At 40.9% G+C, this 24,885-nt stretch overlaps 4 non-coding genes across 4 annotated transcripts; all 4 read left to right on the forward strand.

Moving 5' to 3' along the window:
- The first annotated feature begins 10,489 nt into the window (after positions 1 to 10,489).
- On the forward strand, positions 10,490 to 10,603 carry LOC140282477 (U5 spliceosomal RNA). Its single transcript, XR_011909907.1, has one exon. It is a non-coding gene; the product is annotated as a U5 spliceosomal RNA (small nuclear RNA).
- Positions 10,604 to 12,971: 2,368 nt separating this feature from the next.
- LOC140282476 (U2 spliceosomal RNA) lies at positions 12,972 to 13,162 on the forward strand. Its single transcript, XR_011909906.1, has one exon. It is a non-coding gene; the product is annotated as a U2 spliceosomal RNA (small nuclear RNA).
- Positions 13,163 to 13,814: 652 nt separating this feature from the next.
- LOC140282411 (U2 spliceosomal RNA) lies at positions 13,815 to 14,005 on the forward strand. The gene has a single exon (XR_011909849.1). It is a non-coding gene; the product is annotated as a U2 spliceosomal RNA (small nuclear RNA).
- Positions 14,006 to 14,393: 388 nt separating this feature from the next.
- LOC140282426 (U5 spliceosomal RNA) lies at positions 14,394 to 14,506 on the forward strand. Its single transcript, XR_011909862.1, has one exon. It is a non-coding gene; the product is annotated as a U5 spliceosomal RNA (small nuclear RNA).
- Positions 14,507 to 24,885: the final 10,379 nt, after the last annotated feature.

Here is a 24,885-nt window from a genome sequence, read left to right on the forward strand (position 1 = left end):
GTTTTGATCATGTATGGTCTGGCAATACTACCTTTTCTTACCCGTTTGTGAGTAATTATGGCTGTACATTCACACCTACTTGCAGTTGAACAGCTCTGCTGCCGCTTTTGACTATGTTTGGTTGGATATTCTAACCTTTTTTTAACTGCTTTTTACAAACTTTGGTCGGACGTTCACACCTTCTTCCAGCCGAACACCTCCGCTTCCGCTTTTGATCATACATTGTCGGGCATTCGCACCTTTTCTTACTCGCTTTTTACAAACCATGGTCGGACTTTCACACCTGTTAGTAGCTGAACAGCTCTGCTCCCGCTATTGATTGTGTACAGTCGGGTATTTTAACCTTTTCTTACTCGCTTTCTACCAACTATGGTCAGACATTCACAACTTTTTACAGCGTAACACCTCCGTTCCCTCCTTTGATGGTGTATGTTCGGGCATTCGAACCTTTTCTTACCCGCTTTTTATAAACTATGGTCAGACTTTCACACCTTCTTGTAGCCGAACAACTCCGCTCCCGCTATTGATTGTGTACAGTAGGGTATTTTAACCTTTTCTTAACTGCTTTTTACAAACTTTGGTCGGACGTTCACACCTTCTTGCAGCCGAACACCTCCGCTTCCGCTTTTGATGGTATATATTCGGGCATTCGAACCTTTTCTTACCCGGTTTTTACAAATTATGGTTGGACAATCAGATCTTGCAGCTGAACCACCTCCGCTCCCTGTTTTGATCATGTATGGTCTGGCAATACTACCTTTTCTTACCCGTTTGTGAGTAATTATGGCTGGACATTCACACCTACTTGCAGTCGAACAGCTCTGCTCCCGCTTTTGATTATGTTTGGCTGGATATTCTAACCTTTTTTTAACTGCTTTTTACAAACTTTGGTCGGACGTTCACACCTTCTTCCAGCCGAACACCTCCGCTTCCGCTTTTGATCATACATTGTCGGGCATTCGCACCTTTTCTTACTCGCTTTTTACAAACCATGGTCGGACTTTCACACCTTTTAGTAGCCGAACAACTCCACTCCCGCTATTGATTGTGTACAGTCGGGTATTTTAACCTTTTCTTACCCGCTTTCTACCAACTATGGTCGGACATTCACACCTTCTTACAGCAGAACACCTCCGCTCCCAGTTTTGATGGTGTATGTTCAGGCATTCAAACCTTTTCTTACCCGCTTTTTACAAACTATGGTCGGATATTCAAACCTTCTTGTAGCCGAAGACATCCACTCCTGCTTTTGATGATGTATGGTTGGGCATTCGAACCTACTTGTTGCCCGCTTTTCATTAGTTATGGGTGGACATTCACACCTTGTCGCACCCGCTTTTTACTATGGTCGGCCATTCACAGCTTCCTCTCCAGCATACTTGTATGGTGGGATATTCACACCCACTTGCATCCGAAGACCTCCGCCCCTTTTTTGTTTATATTTAGTCGGTCATTCGCACCTTACCCGCTTTTGGCAAACTATGGCCTTCTTGCAGCCAAACACCTCTGATCTCGCTTTTGATGATGTAAGGTTGGGCATTCAGACCTTGCTTCACCTGCTTTTCACCAAATATAGTCGGACATTCACACCTTCTTGCAGCGGAACACTTTTGCTCCACCTTAGTGTTCTATGGGGCATTCACACTTTTTTTTCACCGCATTTTATAGATTATGGTTGGAAATTCTCACCCACTCTCATCCGAAGACCTCTCCTCCCACTTTTGTTAATATATATTTGGGCATTCGAACCTTTTCTTACCCGCTTTTTACAAATTATGGTCGAACATTCACACCTACTTGCAGCCGAATACTTCCGCTCCACCTTTTAGTGATGTATGGTTGGCATTTGCACCTTTTCTTACCCTCTTTTTATACTGATTGCTGAAGATTAAGTTGTTCTTTCTCAAACTACAAATTTTTTTTAATTGTTGAAACTTGATTTGAAGTGGATAAATAAGAAGGACAAATAGTTTTAAGTCAGGCTGACAGAAGGAATTAATATTATAGCAAAATCTGTATTTCGTCATATGTCGAGAGATGCTTATTGCTGAAGAAGTTCTTTCTCATTATACAAAGTACAACGTTATTTATCGTTGAAACTTGATTAGACATGAATAAATATGAAGGACAAAGCAGTCTTAACTTGGTTTGAGTTAAGGAATTCGTTTTATAGGAGAATCCGAATTCGTGCATAACTCGTAAAATAGAGCTTATTTTCGGATTCCTGAAGAATGAGTCTGGTTCTTTCTCATAATACAAAGTTTGTTGTTTATTGTTGAAACTTCATCAGAAGTGAAGAAATAAGGACAAACCGTTTTAAGTCAGTTTGATAGAAAGATTTCATTTTATAACAAAATATGTATTCCTTCATATCTCCTCGAGAGAAGCTTATTGCTGAAAATTAGGTCTGGTTCTTTTTCATACTACAAAATAAAGTGTTGTTTATTGTTGAAACTAGATTAGAAGTAGATAAATATGAAGGACAAAGCAGTTTGAACTTGGTTTGAGAGAAGTAATTAATTTTATTGCAAAATCCGAATTCATGCATAACTCGTCAAATAGATAGTGATGTGTCGTTCAAGAGCGATTTGTTCGATATGAACTAATTTTTTATATGACTCGGGAGTAACGAGTTGTCTCAGTGAGTGATTCGTTCATTTTCATGCAGTACCCTTCCTCACCACATGGCAGGCGGCAGCTTCATAAGCTCAGTCAGCAGGACAGGAAACAGTATTGATTCGTTCACGACTCAACTCCTCGGGTGACGGGTCCTCGCACAGGGAACAGTTTTGATTCGTTCATGACTCAACTCCTCGGCTGACAGGTCTTCGCACAGGAAACAGTATTGATTTGTTTACGACACAACTCCTTGGGTCTTCGTTCATTTGTCCCGTTTCAAATTCTACGTTTCATTTGTAGGCACAACAGTTCGTTCACAAACCGGATCATTAATCTCATAGACTATTCTACCATCAACAACTTGGAAACCACAATCGACTCTCTAGATGCAGAAAAAGCATTTGATGGAGTGAACTGGAAATTTTTATTCGCAGCATTAAACAAATTCGGGTTTGGGTCACACATCATCAACTGGATAAGGATGTTATATAGCTCCCCAAATGCAAGTGTCAGGACAAATGATCAAACTTCTCCCAAGCTTCAGTCTACAGAGAGGTACAAGACAGGGTTGCCCACTTTCTCCCTCACTTTTTGCTATTTTCATCAAACCTTTAGCAGCTTCTATCAGACAAGATAGAAATATTAAAGGCATCCAATCCCAAAATATTGAGCATAAAATAAGTCTTTATGCTGATGATGTTTTACTTTTCCTTCACAACTCTCAAACGTCTCTCACTCACACGATCACACTCATAAATAAATTCTCAGCACTTTCTGACTACTCTATCAATTGGTCTAAGACCACAGTTCTGCCCATTAACTGTAGAGTCCAGAATATACCTGTGATCACTTTACAGTCAGGAAATATTAGATATTTAGGCATAAACATTTCCTCCAGGCTCTCAGAGCTAACAAAGCTAAATTATGTGCAATCATTAAAGACAGTAGAGGACGATCTCTCTCGTTGGAAGTCCTTACCTATATCACTTATGGGGAGAGTTACAACCATTAAAATGATGATACTACCAAAAGTTAATTATTTGTTCTCAATGATCCCCATAAAACCATCTGCTACTTGGTTTAAGTCACTAGATTCATGCATCTCCAAAAACAAACAACCATGTATTAGTTTAAAAACCCTACAGAAGACCAAGGACAGTGGTGGATTAGATTTACCTCATTTTCAGCACTTTTCCTTAGCCAATAGGTTACAATATATATCAAAATGGTTTAAACCTTGTTGTTGTCACAGTTCCCAGAGACGTTGTAATCGTTGAGGATTCTATATTCACCCCCTCATTAAAGGCACGTGTTGCAGATTGATGACACTGAATCTTCTTCTCTGTTCATTGCTGGCATCATTCCCAGCATCGTAAGTGTTCGTGGCATTGTTAGCCTCTTCTTCTGGATCTTGATATCGAGCATCCTTTTGTATTTCTGGTTTGTCAGTCCTCTCTCTTCGTTCACCGGAGTCTTCGTCTCTTTGTCCTTGAGTTTGGTGATTTTTTCTTCTTTTGATGCCTTGACACAGTGTGACAGGTGATACCACGTGGGAGATCATTTAATTTGGACTGCTGTCCCTGTGCTGCGAAATGGCTGTGCTGCTCAAATGGTCTCTCCTTCATCATATACACAGTTATTTATACATCACCTTCCACCATGAAGCGTTGTCCCTTTTTGTTTCTCTCTTTGTTCTTAAAATGCTGTTATGCATGTCTAAACCAATCCATTAAATTAGATAATTTTGGCAGTAAAGCGATCTACCATGTGCTTGGTCGCAAAGCTGCTCATCTGTGGTAAACAGCTCTTCGGAAAGGCATTCTTCAATTGATTTCACTAATTTTATGTAATAATTTTGTGATTTCCTACAAAACTACACTTCTTCTCCCATCTGTCTGAGTATTTAATATTGTCTGGGTCCCGTTAAAACATGTATTTTTCCCATCTAGTTCCTTGTTTGCTTTAAAACAAGTATTCCCCATTTTCTATCCCTTCAGTAGCCAACCAGTTTGTATGGAGTACACTGGAGCAACTTGACTGATCAGTAAAACACTGCTTTTGTTGTCACCGCAAGGCTTCCCCCGTCGGTTGTTTCACTGAGACACTACTGAATAACTACAACTCAACACAGTTTATACACATAACATTCATATACATACTAACAAACAAACAAACAATTATTTATCGCAATTTTCTCATCTCTGTTTGAACGTACACCCAGGTAAATATTCCTGTAGTCTTCTCATACCGACTATGGACCCATTCATTGTTTAACTTCACTGTTTTGTAAATTCTAATTGAATATTACACATTGACATTGAACTTTACTGGATAAGCAGGTCTTCATTGCATTCAGCAGCCTATATGTGAGCATCTATGTGTAAGCTGTTCTTCTATGCATTTATCAGCAGCAATCAATTCTTCATTGCACATGCATATGAAAATAGTAAAACAATTCCAATGCGTTAGCAAAACCTTCTATATCAGGAGTGTCCATCATGATGCTGGGAATAGAACCTCTTTCCCAGAATAGTTCAACCTTCATTACTCAACTGATCATAACTCCGCAATGAGCACATTTCAAAGTATCATTCCTCTGCATGTGTTCAAAAATCTATGTGTAAATGTTTAGTATTTCTTATATTTGTTGATGTCATTCTGTGTGCATGTGGCCTAAACCCAATCTCTGTGTGGCAAATTTAATTTAAACAAGTTGAACTCTGCCTCTGATCATTTAAAAAAGGTGTGTACCAATATCAACCTTTCTCAGGTAATTACTGATCCTACAAAACCAAACTTAAGAGATCCTTCAAGGTTGTCCCTGATTGGCTCAATCTTAACAAATCAAAGGTAGAAAATCCGCAGTATCTTAACTTGGTGTTAGTTATCACTGCTCAATAGCCTCTATCAGAATTGCAAAAATGAAAACATTAGGTCCACGCTTGGTATCCAGATCCTGAAACATCTCCATGAGCAGGCTTTTTTTTAGCTGATCTGTTGAATAGTTATACTCATGACACTGTTAAAATCCCAGATGAAGATCTAGCACTTTTTGTAAATCTTCTAATTCCATAGATGATAAATACGCCCCTTTTAAAAAGTATAGAACTTAGAACAGGTCTAGTCCCTGGCTTTCGACAGAACTTAAAAAATGACTTAAAATGACTTAAAAAATAAATAAACCTTGGATGCTAGCTGGGCATATGAGGGACCCGGGTCATTGCCTTGCTTTTAGGAAGCTTAGTAATAAATGTACAGCAGAAATAAGAAAGGCCAAGTCTGATCATTATCTAAATTTGATTCCCAGAGCTTACTCAGATTTCACAAAAGTCTGTCCTACTGCTCCTGTTTTTAATTAGACTTCTATGCCTTCGCAGTCGCAGATTTGTCACTCCTTTTAAGCTTATTGTATGTTCTAAATGTTGTTTTAATCGTGTCTTCAAAAGTTTTCTGTTTTTTCTGTCTCAGCTATTGTATATGAGATTATTTTCTCCATTTATCTCCAAGTTTAAATAAATGTTATTACTAGTGTGGCACTTTCTATGTCAAGGGGACAGTGGTGGTACTCTGTCCTTCATCATCTTTATTTCTGCTAATCCATGCTTCATACCATAAAATTGGGAATACTATAATAAGAGTAATGATTAATAATACACAGCTGGTTCCTCTTAACCCACAAAATCCTGGTAATCTGAATGGATGCCACGGCCTTTGTCCATCCATTTTCCCTGTCTTATTTTAGTCACACCCTATGTTCTCATGTTAGCCGTTGTTTTCTTCACTGAGGTTGAGATGAACTCCCTCCTGTAGAGAGAATTCCCCTTTGTAGTCAGACTTTTGCCTCAGAAAACAGTGGTGGGTATCTAATCTTTCCCTACTTCTAAAGGTCGTGGTACAATGTGATAAGTGAATCCAAGAAGTCCTTCAGCTGCTGTGGGTGATGTAAGTAGTACCTGAAATGGACCTTCCCCCCTTGGGCTGGACCAGTTATTTTTCTTTATCACTTTGATGATGATCCAGTCCCTGGGTTTTACTGTCTTCAGAGATTCCTTCACCGGTTCACCTGAAACAGACTAAACAGAAGAAATCTCTCTACTTGTTAATATTTGTATTCTGCTAAGGTTTCTTCTCTTTTTCTTTTTTTCTTCATCATGTCAGTTGATGACTGTGTTTTGACTGTGGGAGTACAAATGGTCTTCCATACCTTTTCTCAAATGGAGTTCATCTTGTGCTAAATGCATTTTTAGGATGGTAAAAAGTAAACCCAATATTTCCCATTTCTTCCATGATTTTTTTCAGTCTTGACTTAATTATTCCATTGTGTCTCTCCACGAAACCTGCTGATTGTGGATAATATGCACAGTGGTTTCTAAGGTCTATTTTAGTTTTTTTGCCATCAGTGAGATGACATTGTTTACAAAGTGTGTCAAATTATCACTGAAGAGCTTTTCAGGAATTTCAAATCTAGAAATGATTTATTTTACCCGTGCTTTTGCTACTGAGAGTGCATCTGCTTGTGCACATGGAAATATTTCAGTCCATTTGGTAAAAACCTCTGTTGTCAACGAGCAGAATCGTTTCTCTTAACATTAATTTAGTTAATTGAAATCTACACAATAATGAAATAATGAAATCCAAACAAATATGTTGAAAAAGATACACTGGCTTAGGGAATTATCTTTCTTTTGGTCTTAGATTGCCCTGTGGATTGTATTTTGCACATATTTGACCTGCTAGACAAAACTTTATTAATTTATTTATTCTAAAAAAAAAAATTCAATAATTACTAAAACCATATGCTGTAAAAACCTTGTTCATTATTGCTTCCATCCCTCCTGTTGAGACATGACATGGTCCATGGCTCAATTGCAGCATATTTAAACAAATTCTTGGGCAGTATGGTTTTCATTCATTCATACGAGTCTACTGTAGATGACAATTGAATAACATCTAATAATGCTAAAATATTTGCAGTTTAAACATTTAGCTGTGGATGTCAACATACCTGTTTTTCCAATGCTGTGTTAGCACATGTACAGTTGAGAAGGCATACTGACTGTCAGTGTAAACGTTAACAACCTTTTTGTTATTTAATTTACAAGCTTCAGTTAAAGCTACCAATTCGACTGCTTGAACAGAGTAATTTTTTGGTAGTGGTTGTTTTAAGAAAACTTCGGTTTCTGTTACTACTGCAAATCCTGTACCATTTGTGCCATCAGGGTTTTTTGCTTGACCTGTCGAATATATATAGTTATTTCTACATTTTCATAACGTATATCAGTTAAGTCTGGCCTGGGTAAAACACTGATGGTTATTTCTGACATGCAATCATGAGGCTTTCCATCTGTGGGGTAGGTAGCAGTGTGGATGGATTAAGTGTAGCATATCTCTCGACAACAAGGTGTGGCTGTGAAAGAAGAACAGTTATGTAGGAGAGATGTCTGGTAAAGATATTTTGTTAAGTAACCATATCACAGCCACTGCATGAGGTACCTTAAGTGTTAATGGGTGAAATAACACCATAATTGTTGATGTCTGCACTGCCAATGGCTTCTGGCCATTGATTCAAAAGTACGATCTCGTCACTTTTTCCCCCTTTCAGTGGACACTGGCCCCTAATTACCGCAATTCAGCAGGGGGTCTTTCATTAGGAGTACTGGACTCCCCCGTGCACGGTTTCAGCTCCGACCCTGGACGGCGGAAAAAACGTTGAGATCTGGTTTGAGGACCCAATTGTTGAGAAAATTCTCTCAATGAGACTCAGAGTTGCTGGAGTCAGTTAATGCAAAGGTTTAATCTTGCAGCAAGCTCAAGAATGTGTGTGTGTATGGGTGTATGTGTGCGAACGTGTGTGTGAGTTTGTGTGTGTGAGAGTTTAAAGAACCTGTTATCCACAGGCAGGTCTTAACTAGTATGGCACGGGTCCAGCCTGTCTCATCTTTTTTGGAAGGTCCAGCGCTCGGCCCTAACTGTTTGGACTCTCACATACATTCGGTTAATCATAGAAAAACGAGAACAAAACTTTTTAGCCCCTTAAATTCATAAAACAGACATGGTGCAGTTATTTCCATTCTAGAAAATAAGAGTAATCACCACCATTCCTATAGATTCTGGATATTCTAACAATCTGAATCTTTTTTAAATGTTCGATGAAGCCCTTTGCTGTTCTGTTTAGAGACTCAGCTGATCATAAACCAAGTTTTGCTCTTGAACCAAGCTTCTAAACTCTTCACCTTTTTCATTTCTCAGTTAGTATTCACTTTAAAACTGATTAAAAGAAAAAATAAATGAATGCCTATCAACAAATGTGGGATCTAAACTCTACTGCTTCCTCTAAAATAATTTCTTTTCTCAATTCAGAAATGTGTGTGTGTAAGTCACAACACCCGTGACACCAAAACGGCTTTCTTTTCTCTCTTTTCTCTACACTCTGCACTGTGAGCACACACATCAATTCAGAAAGGCTTTTTTCTCTCTTTTCTACATTATGGACTGTGGGGACACAAAACCGCTCTCTTTTTATTTTTTGATTGTGTGCCAGGGCGTTTTCTCACGTATTAGATTATGCTTAAGATACGAATGGGTTTATCAGTCACATCAGAATCCATACATACTGATCCTCCTGTAATAAAATGGTCGGATCTTATCAAACACACTTTGTTTCTTGTGACAATCAAGTCAGCAAAACAGCGTATACACGTCAAGACACTGAATCAAGTTTGCCACAAGAACTCATAAGTTTGGCAGTATTGCTCTGCCGTCAGCAATCATACACCCATTTTATTTTCGTGAGACATGTGCAGGCACCTGTTCATCTCTGTTCTATCACTATGAATTAGTTTATCTATAATCAATAAGGATACTTCTACAACTACTATCAAAGTATGTCCGGACTTCTTATGTTGTCAGTTGCTATATATGAATAAGTGGGTAGCTACTGACAAGCATTAAGCATGTCACACAGCCCAAACATATAACATTTCAGGACACACCACACAGTTAACAACCACAGTGAAGCTTGTCAAAGCCCAAACATGTAACATTCAACAGGACACTTACACAACACATTCAAATCAAACAGTCAGACAACATACAAGAACATATACCCCTGCCGGCATTGCTCTCTGCCTATTTTCCTACAGCTCACTATGTGTGCACACACCTTTATTCACAAACTCTTCAACTTATACTCTTTTACCAAAGCTGCTACAGCTCGATTGGCCGAATACCCTTAGATCCTATTTCGGTGAATTTGACATCTGCCTTACATGTAACAGATTAGCGGTTTAGCAGTTTTAATTTAGTTTGAGTGAAGGAATTCATTTTATAGCAAAATCCGAAATCGTGAAGAACTCATGAAAGTAAGCTTATTCTTGGATTACTGAAACTTTAGATTTGCTCTTTCTTTTATTGCAAAGTACAACATTGTTTTTTTTGTTTAAATCTTTCTAGACATGGTAAATATGAAGGACAAAGCAGTTTTAACATAGTTTGAGTGAATGAATTCATTTTATAGATAAAATCCCAAGAGTCTGCTGAGAAAAGAGAGTGAATGCGAAGTAGACTTTAACACGGCTCTGGGAGCGAGCCGAGTGCGGGCTAACCGGGAGAATTGCTTGAAAGAAACGCGACACCGAATGAGCGGTCAGAACAAAGCCTCAATACGGTGTTCCCGTGGTGTTTTTGTTGCTGCCTTGTCTTTCTCACAGTGTAAAAGACAAGGCAACCATCGAATAGGGCCCGATTGTTCCTACTTGGTCAGCCGAGGAGCAAGGGGGGGGAGCAAGCGTCTCAACCAAGCAAAGCTCACCATGGGGAAGGTGGCTATGCCAACTAGCCTGATGCCCTGCTCCCGCAGTGACGGATAATCGTACTCTGGTTTCTCTTCATAACGTACAAGTCTTTCACCTTTTACTAAAGACTTCCGTGGAGAGCAGCACTAATGAGTTGTTTCTATTCTTGGCAGGCTTTACCTTTGCGGGTGAAGCCCTTTCTGTCTGTGCAAAAGAAATCTTGTTACTGTGCAGAATGACTTCTCTGAGTAGAGTCGCCTTACTTGTTGCGACTGTGCCGATGTTCGAAGCTGGAGTGCAAAGTTGTTGCTTGAATGGTGCTCGCTGGAGCGTGCGGGCGTGCAAAGTTATACCATTTAAAAGGGCTGAAGAGTGCTCATTGCAGCGGGTGGGCGGAGGTGCAAAGTGACACTCTGGCCACCTATGGCCATAAAAAGAACACCGCTACCAGTGCGCATTGTGCCAGGAAGGGCTGCCGAAAGGAAATGGCAAAAGTCAAAAGATCCGGAAGATCTAGCTAAATTCCAGGTGCTACTGTCATCATTCGCATCCAGTGTCACTGATGCAAAAAAGTCTTTCTACATCAACAAGATGTATAGTACTACTGACACCCGGAACCTTTTTTCCACCTTCAAAACTCTACTTAATCCTCCGCCTCCGCCACCTGCTACCAATCTAACAGCAGACAGCTTCGCCTCATTTTTTACTGACAAAGTGGCAGCTATAAGCAAACAGTTTACCAAACCTGTTACCATAAAATCTGCATGCAGAAGTCCTACTGCATCATTTTCCTCATTTACCCCTCTGACTCAGAGCAGTGTGTCTAAACTTCTCATATGTAGCCGTCCTACTACATGCCCGCTGGACCCCGTTCCTACTAATCTTCTCCAATCCATTGCTCCTACTGTAACTGCAGCAGTCACGCATGTGATTAATGCTTCACTGACATCGGGCACATTTCCTACCACATTCAAACAAGCTCAGGTTACACCGCTGCTCAAGAAACCTTCCCTCCCTCCAACTCATGTGGAGAATTATCGGCCGGTCTCTCTCCTCCCGTTTCTGTCTAAAATCATTGAAAGGGTGGTCTTTAAGCAGGTCAACGATTACCTCTCTCATAACAACCTCCTTGACCCAAACCAATCTGGGTTTAAAAGTGGACACTCCACCGAGACGGCTCTGTTAGCTGTGACAGAAGCCTTAAAAGAAGCCAGAGCGACAGCTAAGTCCTCTGTACTTATCCTGCTCGACTTATCGGCTGCATTTGACACTGTCAACCACAGTATTCTTTTGTCCATGCTCTCAAGCATGGGCATCACAGGGAGAGCACACTCCTGGTTTGAATCATACCTCACTGGTCGGTCCTTCAAAGTATCCTGGCTTGGTCACACTTCTGCAGCGAGAACTCCACCTTGCCACAGGGGTCCCCCAAGGCTCAGTACTGGGACCTCTTCTCTTTGCCATATACACCAACTCACTGGGACAGATCATCCGATCACATGGCTTCTCATACCAATGTTATGCTGATGATACCCAGCTCTATCTGTCATTCCCACCTGATGACCACACGGTCTCAGCACGAATCTCAGACTGTCTCTCTTACATATCAGCATGGATGAAAGCCCATCATCTCCAACTTAACCTTCCAAAAACTGAACTGCTTGTCTTTCCAGCCAAACCAACCATACAACACAGCATCTGCATCCAAACCGAATCCCTATCTCTTGCTCCATCAAAGGTTGCTAGAAACTTGGGTGTCATGATTGATGACCAACTAACCTTCAAAGATCACGTTACCGCGGTTGCTCATTCATGCCGCTTTGCATTACTAAACATAAGAAAGATCAGACCATACCTGACCCAACATGCCACCCAGCTCCTGGTGCAGGCCATGGTCATCTCCCGCCTTGACTACTGCAACGCTCTCCTAACTAGTCTCCCAGCCTTTGCTGTGAAACCTCTGCAGATGATCCAGAACGCGGCGGCGCGTCTGGTCTTCAATCAGCCTAAAAGAGCACACGTCAACCCTCTGTTCATTGAACTCCACTGGCTACCTTTAGCCGCCCGCATCAAATTCAAGTCACTGATGTTAGCCTACAAAGTGCTTAATGGAACGGCTCCCATCTACTTGAATGCTCTTGCAAAGGCTTATGTCACAACTCGGTCCCTCCGTTCGTCCCAGGATTGTCGTCTAGCAGTGCCTACACCACGCCTAAGACAATCCAAACTCTATTCACGTGTCGTCCCACGATGGTGGAATGACCTACCGAGCGCTACCAGAACAGGGGCGTCCCTGTCTGTCTTCAAGAAGCTCTTGAAAACCCAGCTCTTCAGAGAGCATCTCCTATCCTAGCACTTACCTTGTACTTCCCCACCCTGTCTCTACTCTGTCACCTCTGACATAGTCAGACTAGTGGGTTCCTTCTATGTAGTTTATTGTTAGCTTTATATAGCTTGTTAAATCTTCATTTGTAAGTCGCTTTAGATAAAAGCGTCTGCTAAATACACAAACATAAACATAAACAGGAAGGGCCCTCGGACGTGAACCAGTGGACAGTTATCGCTTCTCGGCCTTTTGGCTAAGATCAAGTGTAGTATCTGTTCTTATCAGTTTAATATCTGATATGTCCTCTGTACGAGGACTACATATTAAATTGATTTTTAGCAATAGGAGTTGAAAAAGGAGCTTGCTCCGTTCACTCCAAGCATCGACCCGGTACTGCAGTGCCGCTGGGAACGGTGCGCTCTTGTGAAAAAGCAAACAGCGGTGCAGGATGGAAGTTTCAGGGAGCCCAAGATGAAACTTTCTTTTAGTCTGCTGAGAAAAGAGAGTGAATGTGAAGTAGACTTTAACACGGCTCTGGGAGCGAGCCGAGTGGCTGCCTTGTCTTTTGCACAGAGTAAAAGACAAGGCAGCCATCAAATAGGGCCCGATTGTTCCTACTTGGTCAGCCGAGGAGCAACGGGGGGGAGCAAGCGTCTCAACCAAGCAAAGCTCATCATGGGGTAGGTGGCTATGCCAACTAGCCTGATGCCCTGCTCCCGCAGTGACGGATAATCGTACTCTGGTTTCTCTTCATAACGTGCATATGCATAGCCCTTTCTGTCTGTGCAAAAGAAATCTTGTTACTGTGCAGAGTGACTTCTCTGAGTAGAGTCGCCTTACTTGTTGCGACTGTGCCGATGTTCGAAGCTGGAGTGCAAAGTTGTTGCTTGAATGGTGCTTGCTGGAGCGTGCGGGAGTGCAAAGTTATACCATTTAAAAGGGCTGAAGAGTGCTCATTGCAGCGGGTGGGCGGAGGTGCAAAGTGACACTCTGGCCACCTATGGCCATAAAAAGAACACCGCCACAAGTGCGCATTGTGCCAGGAAGGGCCCTCGGACGTGAACCAGTGGACAGTTATCGCTTCTCGGCCTTTTGGCTAAGATCAAGTGTAGTATCTGTTCTTATCAGTTTAATATCTGATATGTCCTCTATACGAGGACTACATATTAAATGGATTTTTAGCAATAGGAGTTGAAAAAGGAGCTTGCTCCGTTCACTCCAAGCATCGACCCGGTACTGCAGTGCCGCTGGGAACGGTGCACTCTTCTCTGCTCTTGTGAACAAGCAAACAGCGGTGCAGGATAGAAGTTTCTTTTAGTCTGCTGAGAAAAGAGAGTGAATGCGAAGTAGACTTTAACACGGCTCTGGGAGCGAACCGAGTGCGGGCTAACCGGGAGAATTGCTTGAAAGATACGCAACACCGAATGAGCTGTCAGAACAAAGCCTCAATACGGTGTTCCCGTGGTGTTTGTGGCTGCCTTGTCTTTTGCACAGAGTAAAAGACAAGGCAGCCATCGAATAGGGCCCGATTGTTCCTACTTGGTCAGCCGAGGAGCAAGGGGGGGGAGCAAGCGTCTCAACCAAGCAAAGCTCACCATGGGGAAGGTGGCTATGCCAACTAGCCTGATGCCCTGCTCCCGCAGTGACGAATAATCATACTCTGGTTTCTCTTCATAACGTACAACTCTTTCGCCTTTTATTAAAGACTTCCGTGGAAAGTAGCACTAATGAGTTGTTTCTATTTTTGGAAGGCTTTACCTTTGCGGGTGAAGCCCTTTCTGTCTGTGCAAAAGAAATCTTGTTACTGTGCAGAGTGACTTCTCTGAGTAGAGTCGCCTTACTTGTTGCGACTGTGCCTATGTTTGAAGCTGGAGTGCAAAGGTGTTGCTTGAATGGTGCTTGCTGGAGCGTGCGGGAGTGCAAAGTTATACCATTTAAAAGGGCTGAAGAGTGCTCATTGCAGCGGGTGGGCCATAGTAAAAAGCGGGTGAGAAAAGGTGCGAATGTCAAACCATACATGATCAAAACAGGGAGCGGAGGTGTTTGGCCGCGACAAGGTGTGAATGTCCACCCATAATTAATGAAAAGCGGGCAACAAGTAGGTTCGAATGCCCAACCATACATCAGCAAAAGCAGGAGTGGATGTGTTCGGCTACAAGAAGGTTTAAATGTCTGACCATAGTTTGTAAAAAGCGGTTAAGAAAAGGTGTGAATGCCCAACAATATATGATCAAAAGAGGGAGCGGAGGTTTTCGGCTGAAAGAAGGTCTGAATGTCCAACCATAAATTGTAAAAACCGGGGAAGAAAAGGCTCGAAAGCCCGACTATACACCATCAACAGCTGGAGCGGAGGTGTTCAGCTGCAAGAAGGTCTGAATGTCCATCAATAATTGCTAGAAAACATGAAAGAGAATTTTCGAATATCAAACCGCACATGATCATAAGCGGGAGAGGAGGTGGTTCAGCTGCAAGAAGGTGTGAATGTCCACCCATAATTCCTGAAAAATGGGTAAAAAAAGATGCGAATATCCAACCAAACATAATCAAAAGCGGGAGCAGAGCTGTTCGACTGCAAGTAGGTGTGAATGTCCAGCCATAATTACTCACAAACGGGTAAGAAAAGGTAGTATTGCCCGACAATGTATGATCAAAAGAGGGAACGGAGGTGTTCAGCTGCAAGAAGGTGTGAATGTCCACCCATAATTCCTGAAAAATGGGGAAAAAAAAAGGTGCGAATGCCCAACCATACATCATCAAAAGCAGGAGTGGATGTGTTCGGCTACAAGAAGGTGTGAACGTCCAACCAAAGTTTTTAAAAAGCAGTTAAGAAAAGATTCGAATATCCACCCAAACATAATCAAAAGCGGGAGCAGAGCTGTTCGACTTCAAGTAGGTGTGAATGTCAGATCATAATTTGCAAAAAGCTGATGAGAAAGGGTGAGAATGCCCGACTATAAACCATCAAATGCGGGAGCGGAGTTGTTCGGCTGTGAGTAGGTGTGAATCTCCGACCATAATTGCTGAAAAATGTGTTAGAAAAGGTAAGAATGCTGGTCCATACATCTGGCTGCAAAAAGGTGTGAATGTTCGACTAAAGTAAAAAGCTGGTAAGACAAGGTGCGAATGCCTGACAATGTATGATCAAAAGCAGGAGCGGAGGTGTTCAGCTGCAAGAAGGTCTAAATATCCATCAATAATTGCTAGAAAACATGAAAGAAAATTTTCGAAAATCAAACCGCACATGATCATAAGTGGGAGAGGAGGTTTTCAGCTGCAAGAAGGTGTGAATGTCCACCCATAATTCCTGAAAAATGGGTAAAAAAAAGGTGCGAATGCCCAACCATAGATCATCAAAAGCAGGAGTGGATATGTTCGGCTACAAGAAGGTGTGAACGTCCAACCAAAGTTTTTAAAAAGCAGTTAAGAAAAGGTTCGAATATCCAACCAAACTGTTCGACTGCAAGTAGGTGTCAATGTCAGATCATAATTTGCAAAAAGCTGATGAGAAAGGGTGAGAATGCCCGACTATACACCATCAAATGCGGGAGCGGAGTTGTTCGGCTGTGAGTAGTTGTTAATCTCCGACCATAATTGCTGAAAAATGTGTTAGAAAAGGTAAGACTGCCGGTCCATACATCATCAAAAGCTGGAGAGGGGGTGTTCGGCTGCAAGTAGGTGTGAATGTCCAGCCATAATTACTCACAAACGGGTACCATACATGATCAAAACAGGGAACGGAGGTGGTTCAGCTGCAAGGTGTGAATGTCCGACTAAAGTTCAAATATATTAACAAAAGCGGGAGGAGAGGTCTTCGGATGAGAGTGTTTGAGAATTTCCAACCATAATCTATAAAATGCGGTGAAAAAAAAGGTGTGATAGAACACTAAAAGGTGGAGCGGAAGTGTTCGGCTGCAAGAAGGTGTGAATGTCTGACCAAAGTTTGTAAAAAGCAGGGAAAAGCGAGAAAAAGCTTTTCGTGAGTTCTGCATGATTTGGGATTTTGCTTATAAAATGCATTCCTTCACTCAAACTATGTTAAAACTTATTTGTCCTTCATATTTACCATGTCTAGAAAGATTTAAACAAAAAAACAACGTAGTACTTTGTAGTAAAAGAAAGAGCAAATCTAAAGTTTCAGGAATCCGAGTATAAGCTTGCTTTCATGAGTTCTGCACGATTTCGGATTTTGCTGTGAAATGAATTGCTTTGCTCAAACCAAGTTAAAACTGCTTTGTCCTTCCATATTTATCAATGTCGAGATAGATTTAAACAAAAAACCACGTTGTACTTTGCAATAAAGAAAGAGCAACACTAAAGGATCAGGAATCCGAGAATAAGCTTTTCATGTGTTCTGCATGTTTTGGGATTTTGTTTTAAAATTAATTCCTTCACTCAAACTATGTTAAAACTGCTTTGTCCTTCATAGTTATCCATGTCTAAAAATGTTTGAAGCATAACGTTGTTTTTTTTTTGTTGAAATCTATCTAGACATTAATAAATATGAAGGTAAAAGCCGTTTTAACATAGTTTGAGTGAAGGAATTCATTTTATAGATAAAATCACAAATCATGCAGAACTCAAAATGGGTGTATGGCTTAATCACAAGTGTGGTTCTTTCTCATTCAGGGTAATATGAGGAAGTTTATGCTTGAAATATATGTAGAAATGGGTACATATGAAGGACAAAGCAGTTTTAACATAGTTTGAGTGAAGGAATTCATTTTAAAACAAAATCCCAACACATGCAGAACTCAAGAAAAGCTTATTCTTGGATTCCTGATCCTTCAGTGTTGCTCTTTCTTATATTGTTATATTGTTGTTATATTTTTTTTTGTTTAAATCTATCTTGACATTGATAAATATGGAAGGACAAAGCAGTTTTAACTTAGTTTGAGTGAAGGAATTCATTTTATAGCAAAATCCGAAATCGTGCAGAAACTCATGAAAGCAAGCTTATACTCGGATTCCTGAAAATTTAGATTTGCTCTTTCTTTTACTGCAAAGTACAACGTTGTTTTTTGTTGAAATCTTTCTAGAAATGGTAAATATGAAAGACAAATAAGTTTTAACATAGTTTGAGTGAAGGAATGCATTTTATAAGCAAAATTCCAAATCATGCAGAACTCACGAAAAGCTTTTTCTCGCTTTTCCCTGCTTTTTACAAACTTTGGTCGGACGTTCACACTTTCTTGTAGCCGAACACCTCCGCTTCCGCTTTTGATGGTGTATGTTCGGGCATTCGAACCTTTTCTTACCCACTTTTTACAAACTATGGTCGGACATTCAATCCTTCTTGTTGCCGAACACATCCACTCCTGCTTTTGATGATGTATGGTTGGGCATTTTCACCTTTTCCTACCCTTTTTTCAGTAATTATGGGTGGACATTCACACCTTCTTGAAGCTGAACACCTCCTCTCCCGCTTATGATCATGTGCGGTTTGATATTCGAAAATTCTCTTTCATGTTTTCTAGCAATTATTGATGGACATTCAGACCTTCTTGCAGCTGAACAACTCCGCTGCTGCTTTTGATGGTGTATAGTCGGGCTTTCGAGCCTTTTCTTCCCTGGTTTTTACAAATTATGGTTGGACTTTCAGATCTTCTTGCAGCTGAAAACCTCCGTTCCCTGTTTTGATCATGTATGGTCTTGCAATACTACCTTTTCTTACCCGTTTGTGAGTAATTATGGCTGGACATTCACACCTCCATGCAGTCGAACACCTCCGCTCCCGCATTTGATGGTGTATAGTCAGGCATTCTCACCCTTTCTCATCAGCTTTTTGCAAATTATGATCTGACATTCACACCTACTTGCAGTCGAACAGCTCTGCTCCCGCTTTTGATTATGTTTGGTTGGATATTCGAACCTTTTCTTAACTGCTTTTTACAAACTTTGGTCGGACGTTCACAACTTCTTGCAGCCGAACACCTCCGCTTCCGCTTTTGATGGTATATATTCAGGCATTCGAACCTTTTCTTACCAGCTTTTTACAAACTATGGTCTGACATTCAAACCTTCTTGTAGCCGAACACATCCACTCCTGCTTTTGATGATGTATGGTTGGGCATTCACACCCTTTTTTTACCCATTTTTCAGGAATTATGGGTGGACATTCAGACCTTCTTGCAGCCGAAAACCTCCGCTCCCTCTTTTGATCATACATTGTCGGGCATTCGCACCTTGTCTTACCCGCTTTTTATAAACTTTAGTCGGACATTCACACCTTCTTGCAGCTGAACCACCTCCGCTACCTGTTTTGATTATGTATGGTCTGGCAAAACTACCTTTTCTTACCCGTTTGTGAGTAATTATGGCTCGACATTCACACCTACTTGCAGCTGAACACCACCTCTCCCGCTTTTGATGATGTATGGACCGGCATTCTTACCTTTTCTAACACATTTTTTAGCAATTATGGTTGGAGATTCACACCTACTCAAAGCCGAACAACTCCGCTCCCGCATTTGATGGTGTATAGTTGGGCATTCTCACCCTTTCTCATCAGCTTTTTGCAAATTATGATCTGACATTCACACCTACTTGCAGTCGAACAGCTCTGCTCCCGCTTTTGATTATGTTTTGTTGGATATTCGAACCTTTTCTTAACTGCTTTTTACAAACTTTGGTCGGACGTTCACACCTTCTTGCAGCCGAACACCTTCGCTTCCGCTTTTGATGGTATATATTCGGGGCATTCGAACCTTTTCTTACCCGCTTATTACAAACCATGGTCGGACTTTCACACCTTCTTGTAGCCGAACAACTCCGCTCCCGCTATTGATTGTGTACAGTCGGGTATTCTAACCTTTTCTTACCCGCTTTTTACCAACTATGGTCGGACATTCACACCTTCTTACAGCGGAACACCTCCGCTCCCTCTTTTGATGGTGTATATTCGGGAATTCGAACCTTGTCTTACCCGCTTTTTACAAACTATAGTCAGACATTCACACCTTGCAGCTGAACCACCTCCGCTCCCTGTTTTGATCATGTATGGTCTGGCAATACTACCTTTTCTTACCCATTTGTGAGTAAGTATGGCTGGACATTCACAACTACTTGCAGCCGAACACCACCTCTCTCGCTTTTGATGATGTATGGACTGGCATTCTTACTTTTCTAACACATTTTTCAGCAAATGTGGTCGGACATTCACACTTACTCACAGCCGAACACCTCCGCTCCCAAATTTGATGGTGTACAGTCGGGCATTCTCACCCTTTCTCATCAGCTTTTTGCAAATTATGATCTGACATTCACACCTACTTGCAGTCGAACAGCTCTGCTCCCGCTTTTGATTATGTTTGGTTGGATATTCAAACCTTTTCTTAACTGCTTTTTACAAACTTTGGTCGGACGTTCACGTCTTCTTGAAGCCGAACACCTCCGCTTCCGCTTTTGATGGTGTATATTCGGGCATACGAGCCTTTTCTCACCCGCTTTTTACAAACCATGGTCGGACTTTCACACCTTCTTGTAGCTGAACAACTCCGCTCCCACTATTGATTGTGTACAGTCGGGTATTTTCACCTTTTTTTATCCGCTTTTTACCAACTATGGTCGGACATTCACACCTTCTTACAGCGGAACACCTCCGCTCCCTCTTTTGATGGTGTATGTTCGGGCATTCGCACCTTTTCTTACCCGCTTTTTACAAACTATGGTCGGACATTCAAACCTTCTTGTAGCCGAACACATCCACTCCTGCTTTTGATGATGTATGGTTGGGCATTCGTACCTTTTCTTATCCATTTTTCAGTAATTATGGGTGGACATTCACACCTTCTTGCAGCTGAACACCTCCTCTCCCGCTTATGATCATGTGCGGTTTGATATTCGAAAATTCTCTTTCATGTTTTCTAGCAATTATTGACGGACATTCAGACCTTCTTGCAGCTGAACACCTCCGCTCCAGCTGTTGATGGTGTATAGTCGGGCTTTCGAGCCTTTTCTTCCCCATTTTTTACAAATTATGGTTGGACATTCAGACCTTCTTTCAGCCGAAAACCTCTGCTCCCTCTTTTGATCATACATTGTCGGGCATTCACACCTTTTCTTACCCGCCTTTTACAAACAGTGGTCGGACTTTCACACCTTTTAGTAGCCGAACAACTCCGCTCCCGCTATTGATTGTGTACAGTCGGGTATTTTAACCTTTTCTTACCCGCTTTTTACCAACTATGGTCGGACATTCACACCTTCTTACAGCGGAACACCTCCGCTCCCTCCTTTGATGGTGTATGTTCGGGCATTCGAACCTTTTCTTACCCACTTTTTACAAACTATGGTCAGACATTCAAACCTTCTTGTAGCCGAACACATCCACTCCTGCTTTTGATGATGTATGGTTTGGCATTCGAACCTACTCGTTGCCCGCTTTTCATTAATTATGGGTGGACATTCACACCTTGTCGGGGCGAAACACCTCCGCTCCCTGTTTTGATCATGTATGGCTGGACATTCGCACCTTTTCTCACCCACCTTTTGCAAACTATGGTTTGCTATTCACAGCTTCCTCTCAAACTATGAATTCCTTCACTCAAACTATGTTAAAACTGCTTTGTCCTTCATATTTACCATGTCTAGAAAGATTTAAACAAAAAAAACAACGTTGTACTTTGCAATAAAAGAAAGAGCAAATCTAAAGTTTCAGTAATCCGAGAATAAGCTTACTTTCATGAGTTCTTCACGATTTCGGATTTTGCTATAAAATGAATTCCTTCACTCAAACTAAATTAAAACTGCTAAACCGCTAATCTGTTACATGTAAGGCAGATGTCAAATTCACCAAAATAGGATCTAAGGGTATTCGGCCAATCGAGCTGTGGCAGCTTTGGTAAAAGAGTATAAGTTGAAGAGTTTGTGAATAAAGGTGTGCGCACACATAGTGAGCTGTAGGAAAATAGGCAGAGAGCAATGCCGGCAGGGGTATATGTTCTTGTATGTTGTCTGACTGTTTGATTTGAATGTGTTGTGTAAGTGTCCTGTTGAATGTTACATGTTTGGGCTTTGACAAGCTTCACTGTGGTTGTTAACTGTGTGGTGTGTCCTGAAATGTTATATGTTTGGGCTGTGTGACATGCTTAATGCTTGTCAGTAGCTACCCACTTATTCATATATAGCAACTGACAACATAAGAAGTCCGGACATACTTTGATAGTAGTTGTAGAAGTATCCTTATTGATTATAGATAAACTAATTCATAGTGTTAGAACAGTAGATGAACAGGTGCCTGCACATGTCTCACGAAAATAAAATGGGTGTATGATTGCTGACGGCAGAGCAATACTGCCAAACTTATGAGTTCTTGTGGCAAACTTGATTCAGTGTCTTGACGTGTATACGCTGTTTCGCTGACTTGATTGTCACAAGAAGATGAACAGGTGCCTGCACATGTCTCACGAAAATAAAATGGGTGTATGATTGCTGACGGCAGAGCAATACTGCCAAACTTATGAGTTCTTGTGGCAAACTTGATTCAGTGTCTTGACGTGTATACGCTGTTTCGCTGACTTGGTTGTCACAAGAAGATGAACAGGTGCCTGCACATGTCTCACGAAAATAAAATGGGTGTATGATTGCTGACGGCAGAGCAATACTGCCAAACTTATGAGTTCTTGTGGCAAACTTGATTCAGTGTCTTGACGTGTATATGCTGTTTCGCTGACTTGATTGTCACAAGAAACAAAGTGTGTTTGATAAGATCTGACCATTTTATTACGGGAGGATCAGTATGTATGGATTCTGATGTGACTGATAAACCCATTCATATCTTAAGAATAATCTAATACGTGAGACAACGCCCTGGCACACATTTAAAAAAAAAAGAGAGAGCGGTTTTGTGTCCCCACAGTCCATAATGTAGAAAAGAGAGAAAAAAGCCTTTCTGATTTGGTGTGTGTGCTCACAGTGCAGAGTGTAGAGAAAAGAGAGAAAAGAAAGCCGTTTTGGTGTCATGGGTGTTGTGACTTACACACACACATTTCTGAATTGAGAAAATAAATTATTTTAGAGGAAGCAGTAGAGTTTAGATCCCACATTTGTTGATAGGCATTAATTTATTTTTTCTTTTAATCACTTTTAAAGTGAATACTAACTGAGAAATGAAAAAGGTGAAGAGTTTAGAAGCTTGGTTCAAGAGCAAAACTTGGTTTATGATCAGCTGAGTCTCTAAACAGAACAGCAAAGGGCTTCATCGAACATTTAAAAAAGATTCAGATTGTTAGAATATCCAGAATTTATAGAAATGGTGGTGTTTACTCTTATTTTCTAGAATGGAAATAACTGCACCATGTCTGTTTTATGAATTTAAGGGGCTAAAAAGTTTTGTTCTCGTTTTTGTATGATTAACCGAATGTATGTGAGAGTCCAAACAGACAGAAGGGTTTCGGCCGAGCGCTGGACCTTCCAAAAAAGAGGAGACAGGCTGGACCCGTGCCATACTAGTTAAGACCTGCCTGTGGATAACAGGTTCTTTAAACTCTCACACACACAAACTCACACACACGTTCGCACACATACACCCATACACACACACATTCTTGAGCTTGCTGCAAGATTAAACCTTTGCATTAACTGACTCCAGCAACTCTGAGTCTCATTGAGAGAATTTTCTCAACAATTGGGTCCTCAAACCAGATCTCGACGTTTTTTCCGCCGTCCAGGGTCGGAGCTGAAACCGTGCACAGGGGAGTCCAGTACTCCTAATGAAAGACCCCCTGCTGAATTGCGGTAATTAGGGGCCAGTGTCCACTGAAAGGGGGAAAAAGTGACGAGATCGTACTTTTGAATCAATGGCCAGAAGCCATTGGCAGTGCAGGCATCAACAATTATGGTGTTATTTCACCCATTAACACTTAAGGTACCTCATGCAGTGGCTGTGATATGGTTACTTAACAAAATATCTTTACCAGACATCTCTCCTACATAACTGTTCTTCTTTCACAGCCACACCTTGTTGTCGAGAGATATGCTACACTTAATCCATCCACACTGCTACCTACCCCACAGATGGAAAGCCTCATGATTGCATGTCAGAAATAACCATCAGTGTTTTACCCAGGCCAGACTTAACTGATATACGTTATGAAAATGTAGAAATAACTATATATATTCGACAGGTCAAGCAAAAAACCCTGATGGCACAAATGGTACAGGATTTGCAGTAGTAACAGAAACTGAAGTTTTCTTAAAACAACCACTACCAAAAAATTACTCTGTTCAAGCAGTCGAATTGGTAGCTTTAACTGAAGCTTGTAAATTAAATAACAAAAAGGTTGTTAACGTTTACACTGACAGTCAGTATGCCTTCTCAACTGTACATGTGCTAACACAGCATTGGAAAAACAGGTATGTTGACATCCACAGCTAAATGTTTAAACTACAAATATTTTAGCATTATTAGATGTTATTCAATTGTCATCTACAATAGACTCGTATGAATGACCGGAAGGAAAACTATACTGCCCAAGAATTTGTTTAAATATGCTGCAGTATTGAGCCATGGACCATGTCATGTCTCAACAGGAGGGATGGAAGCAATAATGAACAAGGTTTTTACAGCATATGGTTTTACTAATTATTGAAAAATTTTTTTTAGAATAAATAAATGAATAAAGTTTTGTCTAGCAGGTCAAATATGTGCAAAATACAATCCACAGGGAAATCTAAGACCAAAACGAAGATAATTCCCTAAGCCAGTGTATCTTTTTCAACATATTTGTTTGGATTTCATTATTTCATTATTGTGTAGATTTCATTGAACTAAATTAATGTTAAGGGAAACGATTCTTCTCAGTGACAACAGAGGTTTTTACCAAATGGACTGAAATATTTCCATGTGCACAAGCAGATGCACTCTCAGTAGTAAAAGCACGGGTACAATAAATCATTTCTAGATTTGAAATTCCTGAAAAGCTCTTCAGTGATAATTTGACACACTTTGTAAACAATGTCATCTCACTGATGGCAAAAAACCTAAATTAGACCTTAGAAACCACTGTGCATATCATCCACAATCAGCAGGTTTCGTGGAGAGACACAATGGAATAATTAAGTCAAGACTGAAAAAAATCATGGAAGAAATGGGAAATATTGGGTTTACTTTTTACCATCCTAAAAATGCATTTAGCACAAGATGAACTC

This window comes from Leuresthes tenuis, unplaced genomic scaffold (assembly GCF_036924035.1).
Source record: "Leuresthes tenuis unplaced genomic scaffold, fLeuTen1.0.hap1 SCAF_22, whole genome shotgun sequence".
NCBI lineage: Eukaryota > Metazoa > Chordata > Actinopteri > Atheriniformes > Atherinopsidae > Leuresthes > Leuresthes tenuis.